Consider the following 22,481-nt stretch of genomic DNA (forward strand, 5'->3'; position numbering starts at 1 on the left):
ATCCTGTAACTCAGTTGTGATTTTCTGATCAAGTACATTATGTGGTCACAGAGGAAAGTGATCAATGATGTACAGGGTGCCTAAGGTGAGTCACATGGAGAGAAAATATTATCTCAGGCTGTCAAAGAGAGTAAACTGGTGAAGCAATGGCCATGTCTCATCCACATGGCTGACACTGAAAAAGGATCTACAAAGTGCAGTACAGGGTTACAGGATAAATCCTGAGGGGATTTGACTGACCTTGTCAGATACAAAAGCTACGTTTCTTGTTAGATAGGTCTCGCTTTATCTTGGTCTTAATCATCCAACAGAAAAGTATAAACATGAAGAATAAGAAGTAAAGCCACATTAATACCCTGAGGTGTAAAAGTCTCAAGTCAACAACTTCTGACATTGCCAGTCCTATGGAAAACCCACTACTATTATGAACTACTGGACTATATTGGAATATTTTGCTGAATTTATGCCTCTAAATGACAATGGAATACTGTTGTCGGACAAAACTAAACAAAAAATGGAATGTAAATGAATGACCATTTTGTATTTGTATATTCAAAATAGGATAGATATACAGCTGCATTCTGTTAATTCAGTGAATAGAGGGATTTGTTATAATAATGTTTGTGGACAAGATATCTTGTTTGCATCTTGTGCAATGAATATCCACTAAGACGACAATACGCAATGTATTAGTTATTGAAACTGTCTTACTAATCTTTTTTGAAACTGTTTCATTGCTACTTCTTTCTCAATAAAAATAATTTAAAATATTCTTATACTTGTTCACTTAACTCTTTGAATATTTGTACTACAGTTACAACTGTTTTGATATTATTGCATGATAATTATAATGTTTGTCATTTGTTTGATATTAATTGACTGATTTTTGTCTTCATTATAGGTTTATTGTTCTATTAATTGAAATTCCTATTGATGTTTAATTATTTAGCAAGCATTGGAGATTTTTAGTTTATAGAGAATTTACATTTTTTCTATTTTTATTCATATTGAACTTTTTTGCCTTCACTAATTCCTCATCTGTATATGCTTATCATGATTCAGATGATTAATCAAGGACAGCCCTGTACAGACAGCACAAATTCTCTCCATGTGCTGTTCTTCCTCCTCTAGTACGTTGTTCTTGGATCTATGACTACCTTGGTCTTCCTAGACTTCCAACTTAGCCATTTGAGTTCTGGGAATCTTCTTGGCTCATGACAAAATTATGAGTATATCTTCAAGTGGCATCCACTTAAATATAAAGGCTTCAAGTTTATCATTCTCTATAGTTGAGTAATACTCCATTGTATAAAAATACCACATCTTTTGCATCCATTACTCAGGTAACAGGTATCTTGGTTGTTTCCAGGATATGTGTATCACAAATTGTGCTGTTTAAACATAGATGCACATGTATCACTAGAACATGATGTTTTCAGATCTTTTGTGAAAATTTACAGTAGGGTGATAGCTGGTTGCAATGAGATTTCCAGTCCTAGATTTTTAAGGAGTGTGCACACAGATTTCCATAATGGTTGCACCAGTCAGCATTCCCACCACCAGTGGAAAAATGTTTCTTTTTCTCCATAGCTTCTCCCACATTTGTTGTTGGTTGGTTTCTTTATAATAGACATTCTTTCTGGGGTGAGATGATATCTCAGTGTTGTTTTAATTTGCATTTCATGGGTGGCTAGTAATGTGGAGCATTTTTTTATATATTTATTTGCTTGTATAATTTCATCCTCTGAGAAGTGTGTGTTCATCTCAAATGCCCATTTCTAGAATGGGACTTTAAATTCGGGGCCCTAGTGTTTTTAGTTCTTTATAAATTCTAGAGAGCAGACCTTTGTCTGAGGGCTCATTAGTCAAGATTTTTTTTTGCAAGACAAAATATACTTTATTTCGACAGTAAATGCACATAGTGCTATAGGTAAGGCATGCTACTAAGAATCTGCATATCAAAGGCTTGTATGAAAATCAATGGGAATGAATGCCGCTTGAAGATTCACTTTATGTCAAAGACAGAGTTTGTATCCATTTATTTCAAATGCAATGTTATACTATTTCTATTTAATCAGACAGCTATACCTCCAACCAAGTGCCCAACAGAAAGAGTCACTTCTAGTAACAAATATGTCACCAGTTCAACTAAGGCATATTTCCTTTCTAAACAAAGACCTAGAAATTGAGCATGCAAATATCCATTCGTCTGAATAATGAGCCAATTTTATTGTCATTTATTCCACCAAAAGCAAATACTAGAATATGTAAAAGTAGTTTGGATAAAGAAACTTTACATTTTAATACTTTGCAGTGTTATAACTTTAGGGCTAAAATAACTCCCGGAGTCAAATTTGATCTCTTTCCACTAGAAGAACCAAGTACAGCTCTGACTCCAATGGCTGGACTCTAAGGGAAAGTTCAGAAAAATAATGCTGGTGACCAATCTAGTTCTTTGATGGAACTATCAGGCTCTCTAGACTTGTCAGAATCTGCACCATTGAGGCGGCAAAACTGAGCCGCTCGGTACTGAGTATTTTTAGATGAACCACTTCATTTCCCTTCTTTCAAAGCAGATGCAAATTAAATGCTCTCTGCATGGATACACACAGACATTCTGTCCAACTGCTTTCTAATGTAAGACTGTGGGTTTTAACAGCCTTGTTTTCACTTATACAAATAATATCTTTATACATAAACCATTTAGCTTAAAAGATGAAAAGAAACAATTACTATGAAAATTACTTATCAATATTGTTCTTTTATAAGGTGTTTTTAAAAGCAACACAAGACCAAAAACATCCAACTATTATTTTATTTATATTACTATGCTTAAGTTACATGGAAAAAGACAACCAAACAGTTCTTCCCCATTTCAGAAAGTTTCCAATCAACACCAATTATGTGGTGACCAGTAACTAGGAATGGTGGTATCTTTGGGTCAAGACTGACAAGGAAGAGTGGGATCTGGGGCTACGGTTCATCTCCAACAAGAATATGGCACACTGGCCAGCACAAGCCGGGCTACCACTGAGCCTTTAGCGCCGGGCACAGATTCAGATCTCTTCTCTGAAGCTAGCAAATTAAGTGAAATAACTGGGTTTTAAAAAATGTTTTAAAATGAAGCTCAAATTAAGTTTAAAAACCATGCTCTTGACATATTCTCCATTCAAATTTTACATAAAACACACTTTTTCACTCTAATAGCCCAGATTTTTTTCCTCACGTAGCCCACCACATAGCTGCAGGTAGACTTTTCTGCCTCACGATGTAAACATAGGGAAAAAAGTGAACAGCATCTGCATAATGCTCTTTACACACTGCTGCTTGATGGAAAATACAAAATTAAAAAGAAAGAAAGAAAGAAAGGTTTCATCTTAGATTCTCACAACCTCTTGTTCCGCAGTTCATGAATCCGACTCTGAAGCTAAGGTGACAGTGTATGTAAGTAGATTTTTGTTTTCAGTGAAGGAGACCTGGGAAAAGATGGATTTATCTCTTTTTCTTCAAGAATTATCAGATGGTACATGCTCTTCAAAGCCCTCGCTCTCTTGAACTAGAGCACGTTCCAGGATCACACGGCCTTCTTTATAACGCTGGCTGTCTTCAGTGGCAAACTCATAGATCCATCCCAGTTTGCTATTGCAGTTTTTGCAGCTCACATCTCGAACCATGTGGCAGCCAGTGAACAGGACCCAATCTTGAACTTCACTGTACTGCAGATTAACTACCTTGTTAAAAAGAAATGCTCTACCAGTGGCGCCTGTGAATCGAGTAGAGATGAGTTCTGAGCGGTTGGTCAGGATTGTATCACAGTTTGCACATGAAAACAGCCGAGTACCACCAATATTGGAAAATTCTGCCCATTTTGATAGCTGAAGTTCTAAAAACCCTGAACAGCGATGAGATGCTTGCTGTCTGCAGCTCTTCGCTCTACAGCTCATTAGTCAAGATTTTTTCCAAGTTTGTGGGTTGTCTTTTCACTTTGTTGGTAATTTCTTTTTGACATGCAGAAACTTCTCAATAAGAGGAGGTTCCAGTTGTTAATTTTTTCAAGTGTTTCCTGTGCGATTTGATTTTTGCTCATAAACTCTTTGCCTGCCCCCATGTCTTCAAGAGTTCCTCCTACTTTCTCTTCCAGAAGATTTAGTGTTTCTCTTTTAATAGTTATATCTTTAATCTATTTTGACTTTAGCTTAGTGCATGGTGATAGAGCTGTGCCAAGTTTTAGTTTGTGGCATATAGAGTCAGTTTTTCCAGCACCATTTGTCAAAGAGGCTATCTTTCTTCCAGTGAGTATGTTTGGCCACTTTGTCAAAGATAAGGTGGCTGAGTGTGTGTGTAGTTGCTTCTGCATCTTCTCAGCTATTCCATTGATCCCGGGTCTACTTTTTACCAATACCGTGCTTATTTTATCACAGTAGCTTTGTAGTATAATTTCATCAGGAATTGTGATGTCTCCTCCCTTGTCTTTGTTGGCCACGATTGCCTTTGCTATTCTAGGCCTTTTCTGGTTCCAAGTAAATTTTAGGAATGATTTCTCTAGGTCTGTGGGGTATGTTGGTGGTATTTTTTATAGGGACTGCATTAAATCTATATAACAATTTTGGGGGTATGGCCATCTTCACAATGTTGGTTCTTCCTATCCAGGAGCAAGGAATATCTTTCCATTTTCTGAAATCCACTACTATCTCTTTTTTCAGAGTACTATAATTTTCACTGAATAAATATTTTACTTTTTTAGTTAGGCTAATTCCTAAGTATTTCATTTTCCTTGGTGCTATTGTAAAAGGTATTGTTTCTCTAATTTCCCACTCATTGTGTTTGTTTTCTGTGTAGAGAAATGCTATTGACTTTTGGGTATTAACTTTGCATCCTGCTATGCTACTGAATTTTTGTGTTAATTCTAGTAGCTTCTTGCTGGAGCTTTTTGGATCTTCCAGGTAAAGTACCATGTCATCTGCAAACAAAGATAGTTTAACTTCTTCTTTACCTATTCTTATTCCTTTTCTCTCTCTTGTCTAATGGCTCTAGCTAATGATTCCAGAACTATATTGAATAGGAGTGGTGATAGAGGACATCTTTGCCTTGTACCAGATCAGAGAGTAAAAGATTTCAGTTTTTCTCCATTTACAATTATGTTAGCTGTTGTGTTGTCATAGGTTATTTTTGTCAGATTGGGGTGGTGACCCTCTATTGCAGTTTTCTTTAGGACTTTAAACATGAATGAGTTTAATTTTGTCAAAATCCTCTTCTGCATCAATTGAGATGACCATGTGTTTTTTCTCACCCAGGTAAAGAAATTTAATGAAACACATTGTGTTGTTGAAATAAGTTCTTTCCAGGTTACATGATGCTTTTAGGTGAAATGAGATTGAAGTACCCAGGGAAGGAGGGGAACTGTAATCAAATGTCAGTGACTCTGGTTTCTCTTCCAAGGAACTGGGGTGTTTAGAACCAGGATGTCTCCAGTCCCACTGTCACTTTTCTCCACCACTAGGAAGTCTTCTTGCTCTTTGTACTGAGATAGTCATCAGTGATCCAAGCTCAGAGGTGTATCTCCCCACTGTCCAGAAGCTTCTGTACACACCCTCATGCTCAGAGGGGAACAGGGTACACTGTGGACTTGAATTCCAGTGAGAGGCCCTGTAGAGCTGACATGGATATGGTTGCAAATTCCCTTCCCATTCCAAGGGCCAAGGGACCAGCCCCACAATGACAGGAAGCAATTCACTTTTTCTAAAACTACTGAACCCAAAGTGGGGTGGTCACAACTTCTGCTGTGCCAATCAAATGTCAGGAAAAGAAAATAATGGTGAGGAATTTAATTCATCTTATTTGGCTTCACTTCATTTTGTCTGTTAAGATAATGCTCTTCTCACATCCAGCAAGCCCCATCTTTACCCAAACAAACCCTACCTTTCTTTTGGAACCGAAACATGTTGGTAAGTTAGAATCCAAGGCTCTCCTGGGTTTGTAGCAGAGACATCTAAGAGGCAGGACAAGAAACCTGTTGGTCAATGGGTAGAAATGACTTTCTCTGTGGCACCAAAGGCCAGCAGAGGGCAATGACTGTGTCAAGACCCAGTTTCTCCAGCTTCCAGAGCAACTATGGGAACAAGAGAACAGGCAGAGGCTCTAGAGAGGGTTCAGGTCTTATATGCCAGGGATTGAGGATGTCAATCTGCAGGAAAGAATGAGTAATGTGGAGCCCACTCCACCAACCCAAGACACAAATAGAACATGGTGCCATCTCCTCCAGCAGCTGCTGGTCATTAGATGGGATAGGAGGGCCAGGAGAGTGTCTGTTGCAGCAGGCTGGCATTAAGGAGGCAAAAGCCAGAGAAAGATGAAGGTGTACAGCTGGTTAAAGCAATATATACTATATACAAACTGGTTAGTCAGTCTGCCCCACTGGCAGCATCCTCACCAGGTCCAAGCACCTTGGCAGAGAGGACGGCACCAGTGGGGAGTGGAAGGCTCCTCTAGGAGCTTCTTGGAAATGGAGGGATGGGAGGAAGTACCGATGGTAACTCCTAATACAAAACCATGGAGAGAATTCTTTAAATAATGGCACAAAACTGACTGTCCCCCTAGGATTCCCGAAGGCCTCGGGCTCAGGGAGGGACCACAGTGCAGTCTCTGCAGTGGACTGGGGCATTAGCAACAGCGTTTCTATCTTTACGGTTCTTTGTGAGTTTCACCATGGTATGCTGTTGCTGCTGCTACTGCTTCGCTAAGTTGTCTTTCTTTGCTTGAAGAACCAGCTCTGTGATGCAGTTGAACATCTCTTCCACATTGACGTTCTCTTTGGCACTGGTCTTAAACAGCGGGATCCCCATCTGTCAGATGAATTTGTAGGCATCTTCTGTCTCCACCACCTTGTGTTCAGGGTCATCATTCTTACTGCCCACTAGTATTCTGCATACATCATCACAGTTCTGGTTGATTTCATGAAGCCACCACTTGACAATGACAAAAGACTCTGCACTGGTGACATCATACATCGCAATAACCACGTGGGTCCCACAGTAATGCAGGGAGGTGCTACAGAAGCACTCCGACCCAGCTGTGTCCCAGATCTGGAACTTCACGTTCTCCCCATTGATCTCCACAGTCCAAATCTTGAAATCTACTCCAATCATCGTGAAGTAGCTGCCTGAGGTAGTGTTGCCTGTGAACTGTAACAGTAAACTGCTCTTGCCCACACTGCTATCACCAATGATGAGAGGCTTGAAGAGGTGGTCATTGTCCCTGCTGATGCTGGGTGGGGGTGGAAAGTGCAGGCACGCAGGGTTGGTACTGGCCTACTGAACCACAGCTCTCTCTGGGCTGCTACACCAGCAGCAGATTCACTTCCTGAACAACCAACCAGAACTGACAGAAACACCTCCCTCTTCTCCCCTCTTCCTTCTCCTCCTCCTCCTCAGCAGGCGCCACCAGTGCCACAGATCATATGGTTTTTTATTTGGCTCTATTGATATAGTGTACCACATTTATACATTTGCATATATTGAAATATCCTTGCATCCCTGGGATGAATCCTACCTGTTCATGGTGTATTATCTTCTTGATTTTCTGTATTCTATTGGGTTTGATTTTATTGAGGATTTTTGCATCTATATTCATGAGGGAGATTGGCCTGGAGTTCTCTTTTATAATTGTATCTTTCACTGGTTTTGGTATCAATGTAATACTTGCCTCCAAAAGTGATTTTGAGTGGACTGCTTCCTTTTCAATTTCATTGAAGAGTTTGAGGAGTATAGGGGTTTTATCTTTTGTAAATTTGTCATAGAATTCAGCTGTGATTCCATCAGGACCCGGACTTTTCTTTGTCAGTAGGTTTTTTATTACATTTCATATTTTATTGGCTGTTATTGGGTTATTGAGAGTTGTTATATCTTCTTGATTCAGTTTTGGTAATTTGTACCTTTCTAGGAATCAGTCCATTTCTTCTGTCTTCTATTCTGTGAGAGTAAAGATTCTCAAAGTATCTATTGATAATCTTCTGAATTTCCACTGGGTCTGTGGTACTTTCAACCTTTTCATTTCTTATTGCTTGAAATTGAGGTTTCTCTTTCCACTTTTTGAAGAAGTTCTCTAGGAGATTATCAAATTTACTTAATCTTTCAAAGACCCAGCTTTTTGATTTGTTAATTCTTTGAATTGTTTTCTTCATCTTGATTGAATTAATTTCTGCTCTAAACTTTATAATTTCCACTCATCTTTAGGCTTTGGTTTTGGTTTGCTCTTCCTTTTCTAGACGTTTGAGATGCAGCATTGGCATATTTATTTGTTCCCATTCTGTTTTCCTACTGTGTGAGTTCACAGCTATAAATTTCCTTCTAAGAACTCCTTTCATTGCATCCCATAAATTCCAAGGAGTTGCTCTTGAATTTTCATTGAATTGTAGATATTGTTTAATTTCTTGTGTAATTTCATCTGTGATCTATTAGTTGCTGAGGAGGGTGTTGTTTAATTTCCATATGTTTATGGGGTTTCCTGGTTTCTTTTGTCTTTCATTTCCAGTTTCATTGCACAGTGGTCAGCATGCATGGAATAATTTATGTTTTCTTGAATGTACTAGTTCATGACCTATGAACTAGTATGTGGTCTATTTTAGAAAATGTCCTATGTGCAGCTGAAAAACATGTGTATTCAGCTGTGGTTGGGTGGAACACTCTGTATATGTCCACTAAGTCCATTTGTTCCATGTTCTGGTTTAATTCTGCTGTTTCTTTATTAATTTTTTGTCTGCTTGACCTATCTTTTTGAGATAAGGGGGTGTTAAGGTCTCCTGTTAAGATTGGAGATTAGATACCACAATACTGTTAAGATTGTGGTATTGGATATTAGATTTTTCATGTCCATTAAAATTTGTCCTATGTAGTTGGGTGCTCCTGTGTTTGGTGCATACGTATTTATAATTGCTACTTCTTCCTCTTGAATTTTTCTCCTGACCAGTATGTGGTGGCCTTCTTTATGTCATTTGATCATTCTTGGTTTGAAGTTGAGACTATCTATGAACAGGATTGCTACCCTTGCTTCTTTCTGAGGTGCTGGGGCATGTAGTATTGTTTTCCAGCCTTTGACTTTCAGTCTATGAATTTCTTTATGAGTTAAGTGTGTTTCTTTTATGCAGCATATTTATGGGATTTTGCTTCCTAGTGTACTGTGTCAGTCTATTTCTTTTAATTGGTGAATTAAGTCAATTTACATTGATGGTTATAATTTAGATATATAGACTTATGAATGACATGTTATTAACCTGCTGTTTTTTACCCCTTTTTCTCCTGTGCTTAATTGTTTGCCCTGTTTGGTGGGTTGTTTGGGTTCTCATTCATGGAGTTCTAGTCATTTTAGTCCCTGTCTAGAATGATTTTTAGTAGTCTGTTTAGGGTTGGTTTTGTCATCATGAAATTCTTTAGTTGTTCTTTGTCATGGAAGTATTTCATTTCTCCATCAAACTTGAAAGAGAGTTTTGCAGGGTATAGTAGTCTAGGCTGGAATTTGTTTTCATACAGGACTTGCCATACTCTCCTCCATGCTCTTCTTGACTTCATTGTTTGTGAGGAGAAGCCTGCCATTATTCTGGTGAGCTTTCCTTTACATGTAATCGGTTTCTTTTGTCTAGCAACTTTCAGCATATTGTTCTTTTGCTGGATTTCTGGGATTTTTACTATTACACATCTGTGTGTGTGTTTTTAATTGGGTTGATATTATTTGGAGTTCCATATGTTTTTGTTACCTGAATATCAGATTGTTTCACCCTACATGGGAAGTTTTCTACTATTAATTCTGTCCAAGTTTTTTATATCATTTTATTGACTCCTTTCTGACTGATTCCTGTTAGTCTCAAATTGCTCATCTTCATCATCTTGCAGATGTTGAGTTATTTTTTCCTACATCCTTGTTGTTTTTAAGAGATTTTTTTAAACCCTTTAACTGGCTCAGATGGTGTCTTCAAGATCTGAAACTCAATCTTCACTTTCATTCAAATGGTTTTACCATCTTGTTATTGAGATTTTAAGTTCCTCTACACCTCTTTGACTCTGTTTCATTTCTTTTCTCTATTGCTCATTCAAGGATTCCATCATTTTTCAATTCTCCTTTAATTTTTTACCAATGTCTTCTTTTAATTCTTTCATTATAGTTATCCTTTCTTTTTTTCTTTCAGATATTATTTCTGATCTGGTTTCTTCTATATCTGTCTGCAGTTGTTTCTTTAATTCAGATGTTATTAATTCAGAGATTTCATCTGTGTGTTTCCCAGCTTCTTCTATGCTAGTGTCTCCTACATTTGTTCTGGGTAGGCTTGGGTCCTGAGATTGCATTTTGCTCCCTCTCTTGGTCATTTTGTACAGCACTGTCCTCTGATCTTTGGTGTAGACTTCTGGTGCAGTTTTAATCTTAGAACCTACCAAAATTCTTACCCAAGAGAGATTATATGGTTAAGGCAGTTATTGTTTTGTATTGACAGAACTACAATTAGTAATCCTAATAATTGGCACTGATATTTATCAGTTGACAAACTTTTGTAACTAATGGATTTGTATTTCAGAAAGTAAGAGCAAGCATCGTCTGTATAGCTAAGCAGTTATTAAGGTGGGGATTTGTATTTAAGCTAGTTATTCTAAATTCTGTATGATTACCTGCTCTTGATATACCTGGGGTCCCTTCCAGATAGACTAGTTCACCCAGTTACCTTTTGCCCCCTGTTTGGTCAAGAGAGAAAGAGGGCAGATAGTCTTGTACATCTGGGTCTAGCAAAGTATGTCAGCCTCCTGGTTCCAGATCTACCAAGTTTGAACTTGTCATGATATGCCTGGCTTGGGTCTGGCTGCTGTGCTCACCTTCTTCTTGCTGCAGCCTATGGAAGTGAACTCAATGTGGCCCCCTGGCAAGATGTTCTTCTCCTGGATTAGCTGGGTGGTTCTGGCCCCTAGCCACTCTACAGGGACTTCAGGTGGACAGTTTTATGCCAGGCCTTTATGCAGGGCCTGGGCTGGGTCTGGAGGGGTCCTGAGAGCACTTTGGAAGGTCTCACTCACACACTGGACCTGGGCTGAGTCTGGAGGTGTCAGGCAGTTGCAGGGGAGCAGAAATTCTTCCACACACATGCCAGGCCTGGTCTGAGTCTGGAGGGGTCCAGTGAGTGTAGCAGAGCAGAAGCTTTTCCACACACATGCGGGGCCTGTGCCAGGCCCAGAAGGGTCATGAAAGCATGCGGAAGGTCTCCCTCACATGCTGGATCTGGGCTGGGTCAACAGGGGCCTTGGCAGGCACAGTGGAGCAGAAGCTCTCCCACACACATGCCAGGCCTAGGCTGGGTCTCAAGAATTTTTTAAAAGACGCAAACCTCCAACCACAATATCTGAGATGAACAATGCTATGAATGGGATTAATGAGATCCTAGATATTTCAAAAGAAAAAAAATCAGTGCACTTCACAACATGGCAGTAAAATCTAATAAAATAAAAAAATATGGGCCAGGGAGATAGCTCAGAATAAGTGCTTGCCTGGCAGGTACAAGAGCCTGAGTTCAATCCCTGGTTCTACAAAAAAATACATACATACATACATACATACATACATACATACATACATATTCAAAAATCAGTAAACAGTAGAATAGCTTTATATGGCCTAAGATAGTATAACTGAAATTTCTTTTAAAAGAAAAGGACACAAAAAATATTTCTGAAAAATAACAATTCAAACATTTGTAAATTTGATGGAAGAATATTGAAGATAATAAGAATGCAAGGCTGTTCTAAAAGCTGAGTCTAGTAAAAGAAATGGATATCTAAAATAAGCACAATAAAAGTTAATGCATGCTAGAATAGACACGTGTATAGACAATATTTGTACACACAAAGGATATATCTACAAAATGAATTTTTTCTTTTTAATTTAGTACAGTGTCTACAGGATCTCACTAGGTAAATTGGACTCACAGCCATTCTCCTGTTAAAAGACTTCCAAGTGCTAGGATTATAGACATGCACCACCATGCCCAGATGGAGGGCTGGCACAGCAGGCCCAAGAATCGAATTCCCAGCCCCTGCACCTGCCTAAGCAGACACTAATCCACTGAGCTATTTGGCCAGCCCACAAAGTGGAATTTTAAAAGCTAAATTTAAATTTGTTAGGCAAATAAATTATAGAGATGGACAGTATACTAGAAGATGGTATTACAATCAAAATGAATAACATGAACAACAACAGCACGAAGCACTAAGATATGAAGTTGCATAATGTCTTAGGAAAGAATTGAATCATTGCAATGCATTGCTGAGCTCTCTTGTTGCTGTGGCCAAATAAGTAATAGTCAGAATTCACAAAAAGAAATGGTTTATTTGACTCACATTTCCTGAGAGTTCACCTCATAGTTCTCTGGCAGAAATATCATGGTGGAAGGATGTGGTGGAGCAAAGATACACACTTCGTGGCAGCCGCAATGCCATTCAAGGTCACCCTGCCAGAGAGAATGACGAAAGGGACCAGACACAGATTCCAAAGTGACTCTTCCATGACCCACCTAAATATATGCTTTGGCAGCTCTCAACCCAGTCAAGTTGACAATTAAATTTAACCTTTATAAACAATGATAGAAAGGGGAAATGATACTAGAGTAAAATGAAGAACATAGTCCCTATGTTCATTCTCTGTTAGGGTATTTAGATTGAAAATTATGGGAGGCCATTATAATATTTTAAATATAGTTAATTTGGAAGTTTAAAAGTTAGTGTAAGTACAACCCTAGAGGTAGAGAAAGCAGATAGAATCTGTATCAGTTACTGTAGTTACTCAAGGTCTGACCTAAGTCAAGCAATGGATTAAAGAAGAGAAGAAACATTCCAGGGTTTGAGGACACATTCATATTGATATTTTAAAATTGTCATCAATAAGCATGGGTTTTCACTAATTATAAAAAGATGAACAAAAAGGAATCAAGGAAAACTGTCACCTGCTCATAGGTACTATTTAGAAATACAGAGATGTACTGCAGTAGCTCTGCTTGGCTTCGCAACAGACTGGCCTGCCTTTATGTTTTCCTACTCATCATTCCTCCATCTGCTTTTTGTCTTCTAGGTACTTGTTAAACTATTTTGTGTGTTCATAACAGCCCATCCCATTCTTTTCATTGTATGTTTATTTCATTATCATTACTCAACTCTCATTTAAACATTTGCATGGGAGGGAGATGTATCCAAAGGAACTGACTTTATCTGTCACCTTGGCTGATAGGTCTGATACCAGTTGTCTGTGAAATTAAAACATGCCTGATTCAGGACAGGCCCTTGGTTAAATGCTTTTCTGATGGAAAATTGGGTATACTTCTTGGCAGGTATGCTTAGTTGAAAATATTTTAGTGTGGATTGTGGTTCAGTGTTTGGATTTCAGTAGTACAATTGTTATGGATCTTGTGAGTCAGATTAAACTTTTAGAAATGAAAATATTTTATGAGCATTTCTGTCAATTATTTTGCTGTCAATTACCTTACTTCATTTGGTTTAAGTGAGAACAGCCTCTTCACTTCTCTTCTGGTCTAGTATCAACGTCCACTTTAGAGCACTTCTCATTTCCTCAGAACGAAATGTGTGCTGAGTCCAGGGATCGTGGTTAGTGATCACATCCAATGGAAAAGGCAAGAGAAGCAGCCAAATGGACAGGAAACAGCTGGAAATAATTGAACAGAGCTATAGAAATTAAAAAATGAGGAATAAAACTAAAAACATGACTAATGGTTAATATCCAATGTCACAAAATATTTTGCAAGTTCTAAATTGTCTTTTCCTGGGTGTCAACTTTACAATTCTATGTATATTTTGTACCTAACCCTTCCTTGAATGAGAAAGAATCATACCTATATGTGATCAAATCAGAATAGAGGAGCAGTGATAAAGAAAGACTAAAATTTTACTGTGCAAAAGAACAAATGGAAGTTTCTTTTGACATCAGAATGTCTCTAACTTTATGTTTATTTTAATTTTTGACATTTAGTTAGAGAATTTTCATCCAGACCAGTTGGAAACCACAATACCTTCTCCTGGATCCATTAGTTCAGGAATTCATGACATTCAGTTGCACTGTCTTAACATCCCACTATTTTATAAAATTGCCTCTCTAATTCCTTGATATCTCCAACAACAACAGAGTCATATTTGCCAAAACACAGTAACTTCCTGTGAGATACCACCAAAGGAAAATAATGGCACCATGAATATTCACATAGGAAAATATGAGTTTTGCCTTCAGGGATAAAGTTATTCTCCAAGTGCACCAGAAACCACATCCTATTTCAAATACTTTCTACTTGCCAACCTGACTGTCCTGGCATCCCCGGGCTTCCATCAACATATTAGTAGAACACAGGTCAAGTTGAATAAGGAGATGATGTTTTCCTACTAAATATTAGAACCTTGACTTTAATGAGAAAAAAAAGACAACTCCAAAACTAATTATGTTTTGAATTTGCTTCAGAAAATTGTAAGATAGAAATTTTGTAAAGTGTTGCTATTTTGATCAAAGTAAAAATTGCATATGCTAAATTAATCACCACCCTGCAACAAATAAACAGAAATGTCTTCTATTTAAAGTACGTACTTCTCATAACAAAAACAGTGGCAGAAAAAAAACAGAAATACCTTAGTAGGAATCTCTATGCCAGAAGAATCCAGAAATTAAACCAAACCACCATCATCTAACAGATTGAAGCAGTGATGAGGAGACTGAGGTTCTTTAACTGGCAACATTAACTCACATCCATTACAAAAAACATCAGTCTTTCCTAAAATAAAAAGTAATATCTCATTATTTCTCTGGTACATTAGCATGAATAAAAGGTGGATTATATTATTTGTTGTCTACATAGTGCCAAAAACTAAGTACACTGGGTTTTTGTTTTCTTGGGGTTTCTGCTGTTTTTAATTTCTTTATAATGGATAATACTATTTTTTTCAATGTGTGTGACAATCACATGAGTTAGATGGTATCATCCCTACTTAAATTTTAAAATCTGTGTTTACACAAGTCTGACACAGGCCAGCTCCCATGGCCAACAAGTAGCAGAGCAGGGTTCCAATCCAGTCTGGATTCTTATACATTGTCACATTGCCTCCTCTTTCAGGTTAAAAATACATGCATAAGGTTCTTTCATATTCCAGTTGTTCTCCTTTATTTGTCCTGTTATAACCCTGAATACTTCCTAAAACAATAATTGCTGAATTTATCATTGTTTCACGAACCTGTTGATTGCTATATTTATTGCCCACATCACCAACTAAACTGTAACCACTTTGATGGAGATAAGGTGACCATCTTTCCCACATTTTTGTCTGAAGCATGTGGACCAAAGCATTAGGATCACAATAAATCCTCGTGGAAATTAGAGACAATGTAGTCATGCACTTTGTTGAAGCTTATCCACTCATACTTGAGAAGTTTGGTTGCCACCAAACTATAATCTGTTCTTTTAAGTATTTATTTTAAAGAGAAAAAAAAAACAAATTTCAAAACAAGAAAATAAGAAAGTAACAATGGTTCATACACGCATGTTATGTCTTTAAATTAGTTACTGAGTACAAGATACAAGCGTATTAGCACAAACCTTAGTTTCAACCAAAAATCAAATTAGTAGTATAAGTATCCTATTACATATACATATATATGTTCATATATATATATATATATATATATATATATATATCTTCCCATTTCACAATATATATTGTACATTTTACAATTTATGAACTCTTTCAACTTCTCATATTAGGAAGACAATATAATATTTATGCATGTGAGTGTGGTTTATTTCACTTATGAGTATGGTCTCAAGTTTCATCAATTTACCTATAAAAATTTGAAGTTTCTCCTTCTTTGTGACTGAGTAGTACTTCAGTGTACAAAAATCAACACATCTTTTTTATCTATTTCTCAGTTGATGGAATTTGGGTTGTTTCCAAGATCTAGCTATTACAAATTGCACTATTATAAATATGAGTGCATATATATCCCTGTGATACGACACTTATTTTATTTTAATTTTTTTTCTTTTCTTTTGCATCTTAGGGAAGGGTCTACAGGGTGTTCAGAGTCTCACTACTAGATCAGACTTGTAGTGATCCACCTGTTTACAGCCTCCCAAGAGCTAGGATTACAGGTGCATGCCACCATGCCCAGTCTCAATTCCCATCTCAGCGTGACCCAGGGGTCAGGGCCAGCATGGCAGGCCCGGGGATCAAACCCCCAGCCCCTGAATCTGCTTGCAGACACTTTAATCCACAGAGATATTTGGCCAGTCTTGATATGATGTTTTTTATATTTATGGGAAGATACTCAGAATGGGAATATCTGGCTCAAATGGAAGCTCCAATCTTAGATCTTTGAGGAATCTCCACATTGATTTCCACAGTGGTTGCAGCAGTCTACACTAACACCAACAGTGGAAAAGGGTTCCTTTTCCCTCACAGTCCCACCAGCATCTATTATTTGTTGATTTCTTGATGATAGCTATTCTTTCTAGAAAGAGATGAAATATCAGTGTTGTTTTAATTTACATCACACAAATGACACAATGTTGAATATTTTTCACATGTTTACCATTTGTATTTCTTCATCTGACAAGTGTGTATTCATCTCAAATGCTCACTTTTTTATTGGGTCATTAAATTTTAGAGGATTGATGTTTTTAAATTCTTCATATGTTCTTTTTTTAAAATAGGAAGCTGAAGTTTATTTATCATATCATATGCACAAATCATATCTGAGAACTGAGTAAAACTATTATTTACATAAAGAACAGATTAAAAATATATAGTATTTGAGTACAATATCCGGGTCCAAGTAGTCAATAACTGATATATGGTCATTTGCACTGCTATACAGAACTAAACTGGAAGTAAGCACTGGCAGTGTATTTCTCAAGAGTCAAACATTCATGAACTTCATGTACTTGGTTTTGCACCTGTAGAAGATACGGTTTCTTCACACGCGCCACTCTCTAAATCTTCCACTTCAGAATCCTCAACAATTTCCTCTCCAAAATCAAATTCCTGGCTGTCAGATGATTCTGAGCTATCCAGAGGTTCACTAGACAGTCTCTCAATTACCTCTGCCATACACTGTATGTGTTCTGCTACTTCGGCCAATTCTTTATTCTCCTTTCTCAGATGGGCAATTTCACTGTCGTTTTGTTCACTTTCTTTATGAAATTTCTCATTTTCCTTAAGGGATTCATATTGGGCTTTCTTTCATTTTCCTGCCACTTCTTTCCAATACTGAGAAGATGGATTTTTTTAATCATAAGATTAAATGCTTCTTGGTTACTCTTCCATGATTCTTATTTTCATTAGACTCTGGGTCAATAACTGCTCCGGAGCTTGAAGTCTTAGGTGTTAACTGGTCATTTGAGTATCTCCCTCTGGATAAGCCTTTAGACAACTCATTCTCTCTTCCAACAAGATACCCAGCTGCAGAAGGCTGAATCATCTTCAGAGTTCTTGGTGTAGGCTTATTGTTTACATTTTCTTGTGTTTCTTCTTGTTTCTGCTTCATACTGGGATTCATTATACACTCTTCAGATGGTGTCTTCATACCAAGAGCAGGCAGCAGTGGCGGCAGCACCTTGCATGAGGCCCACAGACCACCTCCATCATCCTGCAATCACCAGACTCTCTTCATATGTTCTTAATAATAATCCTTTACCTGAAGAACAGCTGGCAACCACTTTTTCCCACATAGTGTGTTATCCCTTCATTCTGTCAATGGTTTCCACTGCTGTTCAAAATCTCTTTAATAAGATGAGATCCCAGTTCTTGATTGTTTATGATAGTTCCGGTGTTATTGAGATTTTATGCATAAAGTCTTTGCCCACACCAATGTCTTCAAGAATTTTACCTTCTATCTTCCAGAAGATTTAATACTTCTATTTTTGCCTTTACATGAAGTTTGAAGAATTGTTGCAGTTGAAACAAAACAGGACACTTGTTGATTATTATTATTATTATTATTATTATTATTATTATTATTATTTTAATGTATTTGGTACAGGATCTCACTATGCATCTAGGACTCCTAGAGATCCTCCTGTTTTCACCCTACCCAGTGCTGGGATTACACGCACGCACCATTCAGTGTGCCTGGAGGCAGGGCCAGTGCAGCATGTGGTGGGAGGGATTGAACCCGATCCCTGTGGTTGCCTAAGCAGGTGCTTAGTCCACTGATCTATCTCAGTGGCCCTAATATTTCTATTTTAAATTTTGATATTTGATCCATTTTGAATTTAGTTTAGTGAATAGTGAAAGGAATGGGTCCAATTTTAATCTTCTGCATGTGCAGAGCCACTTTTCCAAGCATCATTTATTAAAGAGACTATCATTCTTCCAGTGAATATGTTTGGCACCTTTGTCAAAGATAAGGGGACTGAGTATGTTTGGAATTGTTTCTACATCTTATAATCTGTTCTATTGATCTTCAGGTCTCTTTGCCAGTACTATGCTACTTTACCACAATAACTTTATAATATAATTTCAAGTCAGGGATGTGATGGCCCATGCCTTGCCATTGTTGCCCAGAATTACCTTTGCTATTCTAGGTTTCTTCTGGCTTCAAATGAATTTTAAGATTGTTTTCTCTAATTCTGTAAGACAAACTGTTGAAATTTTTATTAGAATTACATTAAATCTGTATAATGGTGTTGGAACTCTATCCATTTTCACTGTATTTGTTCTTCCTACCTAAGATCAAGGGATATTTTTCCATGTTCTGATATTCTCTTCCATCTCCTTTTTCAGAGCACTGTAGTTTTCAGTGTAGAGGAATGATGGTTGCTATATTGTGTCAACTTGAGGAGTCTAGAAGCTTAACTAAGTAACTCAGCAATTCTACACCTTGGAATGAAAAGGATATGTCCTTACCACTCTAAGATGTTGATCATTGTGTTAATTTGGGAGTTTAAAAGTTCGACTAAGTAATTCAGCAAAGGACCATTGTCCTTACTTTAACATCCTCAGATTTTTAAAAGCAGGGTGTGGAGATGGTTTGAGCATGGGAGGACAGCTGATCTATAATGCAAGGGAGGAAAGAGACTTGCCTTCCTGCCCATTCCCCCCACTTGTGCTCCTGCTGCTTTTGCTGTCTTCTGCCACCTTGGACTGTTGCCCCTGTGCCATACCACCCTGCCTTGAAGCTAGGTGATTGTAGAAGAAAACCTCAACAAACTGTGAGCTAAATAAATCTTTCTTTCCTTAATTTTATATTTAGGACAGGGTGTACAGGGTCTCATTGTGTAGATTGGACTCATAGTGATCCTCTTGTTTACAGCCTCCCAAGTGCTGGGATTACAGGGCCACGCCACCACACCTAGTCTCAGTTACTCTCTCAGTGCACCTCTGGGGCAGGGTCAGCATGGCAGGCTTCTAGGGATCAAACTCCCAGCCCTGTGTCTGCCTAAGCAGGAGCTTTAATCTGCTGAGCTATTTAGCCAGCCCTTCCTTCCTTATTATTTTATTTTATTTTATTTTATTTTATTTTATTTGTGTGTGTGTGTGTGTGTGTGTGTGTGTGTGTGTGTGGTACCAGGGATCAAACTCAGGACCTTGGGCTTGCCAGGCAAGCACTTATTCCACTGAACTATCTCCCTGCCCATTCCTTCCTTAATTTTAGACATTGGGTATTTTGTCTCAGCAACAAGAGAAAAGTAACAAAGATAATAGGTCTTTTATATCCTTTATTACATGAATTTCTAGGTATTTCATTCATTCACTTTTTCTTTCTTTCTTTCTTTCTTTCTTTCTTTCTTACTTACTTTCTTACTTTTTGATGCTATTGTGAAAGTTGTTGTTTCCTTGATTTCTCTCTCCAAGAGTTTGTTACAGTGTACAGAAAGGCTATTGATTTTTGAGTGCTGACTTTGTATCCAGCCTTGCTACTGAATTTGCTTATCAAATCTAGCAGTATTTTAGTGATGATTTTGGAGTCTTCTATAGAGTATCATGTCATCTGCAAATAATGACAGTTTAATTTGTTCCTTTCTTATGCCTATTTTATTTCTTTCTCTAGTCTAATTGCTCTGACTGAAGTTTCCAGGACTATGCTGAATAAGAATCATGACAATGAACATCCTTATCTTGTTCCTGATTTCAAAGTAAAGCCTTTTAGTTTTTGTCAGTTTAGTATGATGTTGGCTGTTGGTTTGCCATAGATGATTTTTATCAGATTGAGGTAAGGACTATCTACTCTGATTTCTGTAAGGTTTTTATCATGAATGGATGTTGAACTTTGTCAACAGGATTTTTTTTGCATTTATCGAGAGGATCATATGATTTTTGTCCTTGACTTTGTTAATATGGCATATTACATTGATTGATCTTGGTTTATTTGGGATTTTTGTATCAACTTGATGCAGCTTTGGTAATTGATATCTAAGAATTTGTCAATTTCCTTTGTGTTTTCCATCTAATTAGAATGTAGTGTGTCAAAGTATATATACATGGTCTTGATTTCTACATGGTTTATTGTGCTCTTTCCCCTTTCATTCTTAATTGCTTGGATTTGAGAGTTTTCTTTCCTTTTTTGATAAGGTTGGCTAATGGTTTGTCAATTTTATTTAATCTTTCAATGAACCAACTCTTCAGTTCATTGCTTCTTTGAATTGCTTTCTTAGTCATCAATGTGTTAATTTCTGCTCTCACTTTTATAATTTCCTCCCTCTTATGAGTTTTTGGATTATCCTGCTCTTCTGTTTCTAGAAGTTTGAGATTAACTATTAAGATTTTTATTTGTGCTTGCTCTCTGTTTTCCCAATATGAGTATTCACTGCTATAAATTTTCCTTTTAGGACTGCTTTAATTATGTCCCATAATTTCCAGTATGTTGTATTGTCATTGTCAGTTAATTGTAGAAATTGTTTAATTTCCTCTTTAATTTCATCTGTGATCCATTGTTTGTTCAGGAGGATGCTATTTAATTTCCTTGTATTTATGAAGTTCATATGGTTTCCTTTGCCATTGATTTCCAGTTTCATTGCAGTATAGTCTAATTATGTGTATGGGAAATTTTAATTCCTTTGAAATTACTTAAGCGTGTTCTATGAGCTAGTATGTGGTCTATTTTGAAGAACATTGCATGTGCATCTCATTAGAATGTACACTCTGGGGCTGGCCAACTAGCTCAATAGATTAAGGGGCTGGCAAAACAGCTCAGTAGATTAAAGTGCCTTCAAGTAGGCACACAGGCTGGGGGTTCAAACCCAAGGCCTGTCATGCTGGACCCACCCCCAGGGGCACACTGAGAGAACAATTGGGACTGGTCATGGTGACACACACTTGTATCCCAGCACTTGGGAGTCTGTAAACAGGAGAATCCCTATGAGTCCAATCTAGTAGTAAAAACCTGAACACCCTGTAGACCCTTCCCTAAATTACAGGAAAAAAAAGAATGTGTACTCTGATGTTGGGGAGTGGAACAATACAGACATCCACTAAATCCATATGTTCTAATATTTAATTTGTCCTAATATTTCCTTTCTGATTTTTTTCTACTTGACATGCTAGTCTTAACAGATCCTTTGCCTTCTCTTACCTTCCAAGTCATACATAGTCATGAATATATGGAAGCCTTTCTTTCTCCCAGCATCATTCCTGCCCATGTTGAAATCCTGAGTGTCCTTTTGACTCTTAACAAACATAAATTATCTTCTATTCCATTTATTTCATACTCCTTTGTATATTCAATTTTTGATGTGTAATTTATCCTTATGAATATTTAAGCCCTTTTTAACCTCTAAATTAAGAGAAGCATGAAGTAAAATGTGCTGCAATTCCTTATCATCTCCCCTCAAAAAATATAAAGTAGGTAATGCTTTATTTAATAAATAAGTGAATAATGAAACTAACAAAAAAACATAAAAAGTAGATGTCAGTTGTGATAGTATATATTTGTAATCCCAGCAATCTGAAAGGCTGAGGCAGAAGAATCACAAGATCAAGCTCAGCCTGGGAAACTCATTGCCTTAGCAAGACCCAGAATCAAAATAAAAATAGGTAAAAGATCTGAGGATATATCTTAATGGGAAGACCATGGGTTCAATCCCAAGTGCTGGAGAGGTAGAAAGAGAGACAAAGAGAGAGACAGAGACAAAGAGTGGCAGAGAGACAGGGATGGACACACAGAGACAGAGAGACCTACAGAAGATTTAAAATAAACTTAAATAGTAAGTTGTGTAACTTAGGTCAGGGCACTTTACTACTGGAGAGAGTGGTAATTTATCTTTAGCCTTTCTTTTACCTGAAGGCAGTAGTAATTTCACTAATTAATTAGAAACATACTGAATTATAACAATGGCATCCTTGGTTCCATTCCTAAGCAAGAGTACATGCTATTCCCAGACTCCATACCCCTTCCAAGAGGAAAGGAATGCTGCCAAGGACACTACTTGGGTGCCCTCTTCCTTCTTTTCCTGAAAGTTTCTGTGTTTG

General features: G+C 37.5%; 3 pseudogenes; all 3 read right to left on the minus strand.

Annotated features, from left to right (window-relative positions):
* Positions 1-3,221: 3,221 nt before the first annotated feature.
* LOC101570780 lies at positions 3,222-3,885 on the minus strand (annotated as a pseudogene).
* A 2,732-nt stretch (positions 3,886-6,617) lies between these two features.
* Positions 6,618-12,412, minus strand: LOC101575545 (annotated as a pseudogene).
* Positions 12,413-16,949: 4,537 nt separating this feature from the next.
* LOC101575932 lies at positions 16,950-17,571 on the minus strand (annotated as a pseudogene).
* Positions 17,572-22,481: the final 4,910 nt, after the last annotated feature.

The sequence above is a fragment of the Octodon degus genome, unplaced genomic scaffold (assembly GCF_000260255.1).
Source record: "Octodon degus isolate 3935 unplaced genomic scaffold, OctDeg1.0 scaffold00231, whole genome shotgun sequence".
NCBI classification, from domain to species: Eukaryota; Metazoa; Chordata; class Mammalia; order Rodentia; family Octodontidae; genus Octodon; species Octodon degus.